The 4,937-nt window shown below is 34.6% G+C and overlaps 1 pseudogene; it reads right to left on the bottom strand.

Annotated features, from left to right (window-relative positions):
* Window positions 1-1,585: 1,585 nt before the first annotated feature.
* Window positions 1,586-4,937, bottom strand: part of LOC110278794 (zinc finger BED domain-containing protein RICESLEEPER 2-like) — a 5,177-nt pseudogene continuing 1,825 nt past the window's right edge.

The raw sequence follows: 4,937 nt of genomic DNA on the forward strand, positions 1-4,937 counted from the left end.
ATAATTTTTTAATATTTTAAAAAAGTTTTGCATAATAATTAATTTTATTAAATAAAAAATACTCATATATTTTGTATTTATATATTTTATATTTAATTATTTAAGAAAAAAGATTTTGTTGTTTTTTAAAGTATTATATATTAAAGTATTGTCATTTAAAGCATTTATTTATATACTATGATATTCTGTATTTATTAAAGTCTATCAATGCTCTTCTTTTATATCAACCTTTCATTTTAATCTAATAAAATCTAATAGCCTATATAAATGTGGCACATTCAATAAGCACATAAGTGTTGAGCTAATTTTAGACATACCCTTTTTTATAATTCAGATTAACGATTAAAACAATTAGAACATAGTATTTTTGATACACCTAAAATTTTTTCTATTTATTATAATTGAGTCACAATCTTAATTTTAATTCATATATTCTTATAATTTTTTAAAAATAAAATTAGGTCATTTTATTTTTATGATCAAATTTAAAATAAAATACTTATATTTAGTTAGTTATTCTAACAATAGCTTAATATTAATTGATTTTATTAAATTTATTATATTCGTGCATACTTCTTAATTTTTTTAGAGGTGAAAACTAAGATGCAATCAACTTCACGTGAAATTGATAATTAAGAGCCGTTAATTTTTTTTTTACTACTCTTATTGTTTCCTTATACTTTTCCTTAATTAAAATAGAAAGTGTAGTCATTAGTTATCTTAAGAGACATTTTCATTTGTATTAAAATAAACGTTAAAGTTAATCATTTATCTAAGCATTTCTATTATTCAAGTAAACTTTTTGATGTAAATAAATTTATATTTAAGTGTTTGTGCTTATTTGCTTGAATTGTTTACTTATAAGCCAAATTAATTCTTGATTCGGTATTCGTATTGTTTACCAGAGGCATCGCCTACTTCTTTCGAGGAGAGCAAGTCACACACTCCCACCACCAAACGCCATTGTTTCATACTTGAGGGAGGCCGAATTCGGTGATGTGTTGCCGCTCAGGGATTTCGTCTTCGACAACTCCCTGATTAGGGGTGTTCGCGGTGCGGTTTGGTTCGGTTTTTGAGGGAAAAGCCATCCGATCCGATCGTTTAATTAAAGTGCGGTTCGGTTTGGTTCGGTTTTTTTGTCAAGGTCATCCGAACCAAACCAAACCAATTAAAATCGGTTTGGTTTGGTTCGGTTTGTTCGGTTTTTTCAATCAAAAAAAATTTCTACCATACTATTATGCAAAGTCGTAACATTGAAATCGACAAACCAAAATACACAATAGCTAAGAAAGTCTTGATCTAATGAAATTTAACGACAACATAATTCAAATACGACAATTAAAGAAGTTCAATAGTTCAACAGTCAACAGTCAACACAACTGAAAATAAAAGTAAATTGTCATTAAACTGATAGCAAAGTTATGGTGTCTTCTCCAACAAAATAGCTAAACTTCTTAATGCAAACCAACCTGAAATAAAAAAAACAATTACATAATAAGAACAACAACGACAATAATAATAATAATAATAATAATAATAATAATAATAATATAAGGAGAATAATTACTACCATAACAAGATGTACTCAATCAGACTCAACACCAGAATCTTCTTCATTGGGATCAGGAGTGGGTGCAACTTCTACAAAATATATAAATCAAGAAATAATCATAACAAATAATATATATTAATAAAAACCATATTAAAGTAAAGAAAATTATAAGTAGAAACTTAATCATACCTAATTCCAACTTCTCCAATTTCTCGATGAGCTCCTCGAGGACAAGTTTTGAAGAGTTTCGGAGCCAATTTTGTGTACAAATTAACGCTTCAGCTGTCATCGGAGTTAGAGAACTCCTATAGTTATTCAACACCCTTCCTCCAGTACTAAATGCCGATTCTGAAGCAACTGTGGAAACTGGCATGGCTAAGACGTCTCTTGCAATATGCCTAAGAATTGGATATTTAGTGGAATTCACTTTCCACCAATTTAGAATGTCAAACTGCACGCCACTCTTCTCTAATGCCTCCATAAGATATAACTCCACCTCATTCTTGTTAGCACTCTCATTGAATTGCATTTCCTTCTCAAATTCCATAGCAAAAGAAGTTTCATGTGCCTCAAGCTCATGTGTGCTAATTTCAGAATGATCTTGCCGAGTAGATCTTTGATAGTTTCCACCAAACAGCCTATAGCTATCAAACACCTTAAAAAGCGTATCCTTCACCTTTGAAGTTAAGAATTCAGCATCTTCTTTTTCATACAACTTTTCAAAACTCCACTTAATCAATTGAAGCTTATACCTAGGATCAAGAACAACTGCAATGAAAATCATCATGTTTGTGTTTTTTATATTTCCCCAATACTTATCATACTTGGACTTCATTTTCTCAGCCATGCCTGAAAGTACCGTATCTAAGCTTCTCATCCAATGCTTAAGTGTAGACAATATTTTACAAAAATCATTAAAGTGTTGAGAAGATGTCACAAACGTTGAACCAGAAACTTTGTTAGTAACCTCATAAAATATTTTTAAAAACTTGACAAAATATCTTGCATTCTCTCAATCCTCAGACTTAGGAATCCCACCAGCCATCATAGCATATTCAGAATCTCTCTCCTCTAAACGTTTAAATGCCTTTTGAAACTTCAAAGCACTTTCAAGCATTAAAAAGGTAGAGTTCCACCTGGTAGGAACATCTAAATGGACAGTGCCTTTTTCCAGAATTCTAGCTTCCTTAATCATAGTTTTAAACCTTTCAGTACGACCCGGTGATGCACGCACATGCCGAACTGCATTTCTAATCTTTAAAATTGACTCATGCATTTCTCTCAACCCATCATTCACAACAAGGTTTAAAATATGAGCACAACATCTAACATGTAAAAACTCTCCCCTTAATGGATGTGAGTTCCAATCCTCCATTCTATTTTTCAAGTAAGAAAGTGCAACATCATTTGAACTAGCATTATCAACAGTGATAGAAAAAACCTGGGATATCCCCCAGCTCAACAAACATCTCTCAATCTTCCTACCAATTGTTTTCCCCTTGTGATTCTTGATAGCACAAAAATTCAAGATTCTTTTTTGCAATTTTCAATTAGCATCAATATAATGAGCAGTAAGGCAAAGATAGTTCAAGTTTTGCACAGATGACCAACAATCAGTTGTCAAACAAACATTTTGATTTGGTTGAGAGAAAATAGACTTCAATTTAATTTTTTCATTCAAATAAAGCTTCCAACAATCCCTAGCAACTGTGAGCCTTCCAGGAATTGGGAACTTGGGTTGCAAACAACTCGTATAATAACGAAAACCCTCCCCCTCAACATGCGAAAAAGGCAATTCATCCACAATAATCATTCTAGCAAGCGCTTGTCTACAACGATCAACATCAAATGACACGGCAGAAAGTGAACTACCTATCCCTTTCCTATCTTCTTTTATCACATCTTGAAAACAAAGAATCTTTTGGGTAGGATCTAATGCTTCCTTCGAAAATTTTTTGCATTGCGACAACAAGTGATTTTTCATGTTACTAGTGCCATTTTTATGTGTATCACAAGCATAACTAGCCCCACACCAATTACACTTAGCTCTAGGATACTGTGGATTACTAGTTTCATCTCTAGTGAAGTGATCCCATGTCCAAGACCTAGGCCTACAAGGTTTTCTCTTACCTTCGTCGGTCTCAGTTTCAGCGGAGTCATCAACGGGAGCTTCTTCAACAGCCCGCCTTTTCCCTCGGCCTCTACTAGCAAGCTTCCTTGTGTTTTGATGAGGAGCTGGGACAGGAGGCAATGCTGTCGGAGATCTGATGCTTGTTGATTCATTCGCAAGAGGAACTGGCGGCAATCCGAATTCACCCATATTCTCATTGGAACTGACGTCAAACTACATAAATAAATACAATAAGTCAAGGCCAGAAACACAACAAGTTATCAACCAGCAGCAATCCAAGAATACAATAAACCAGCAGCAATCCATCAATACCAATTACCAAGTTATCAACATTCAACAATAAATCAATAACCATATTAAACAGCAACTATATTATCAACAAGAAATAACCAGCAACTATATTAAACAGCAACCATAGTAAACCATAGCAACTCATACATATACACACACAAAAACACATACTTGGGGGTATCTTCTGTTTGCTACTGGCTTGAAATGAACGCAATTGCTGCCTCTTTCAATTTAAATAAGAAATGCACTCATAGGAGATTAGGTAATAAACGACTCGAACTGCTTACATAATACATAATTGAATATTTGAATATATTATATGAATGGCTAATATGTCAGTAATATCTTTTTAAATGTATATTCAGACTCTGAGTATTAAACAGCAACCATGTTATCAACTGGTTCAAATTAAACAGCAATAAACAGCAAATTAAACAGCAACCATATTCAGGAATAAACAGCAACCATATTTAGAAATAACCAGCAAATTCAACAGCAATAAACACTTAAACAGCAACCATATTGACTTGGAATGGTTCAAATTAAACAGCAATAAACACTAAACACTAAACAGCAACCACCAGTAAACAGCATATTGACTCGGGCTCCATGTTGGAAGTAAACAGCCTTACAGCCACCAATAAACAGCCAGTAAACAGCAATAAACAGCAAATTACCTGAATCGGTGGCTCGGGTTCCATGTTGACTTGGGAGGAAGGCTGATTGGGAGACTCGGAGGTGCTGTCGTGCTGCCGTGCTGGACTGCTGGGAGTGGGTTGAAGTTGAACTAATGATTAGTGGCGCTGAGTGGGAGAACCCAGAAACACTGCTGGCGCTGGGTGGTGGCGTCTCAACGGCGACGTCTCTAGTGCTGTGCGTGGTCGACGGCGTGGTGCTGTGCGTGGGTGACGGCGTCGTGCAGTGGGTGGCGTCGTGCGATGGGTGGCGTCGTGCGGTGGGTGG

The sequence above is a fragment of the Arachis duranensis genome, chromosome 3 (assembly GCF_000817695.3).
Source record: "Arachis duranensis cultivar V14167 chromosome 3, aradu.V14167.gnm2.J7QH, whole genome shotgun sequence".
Lineage (NCBI taxonomy): Eukaryota > Viridiplantae > Streptophyta > Magnoliopsida > Fabales > Fabaceae > Arachis > Arachis duranensis.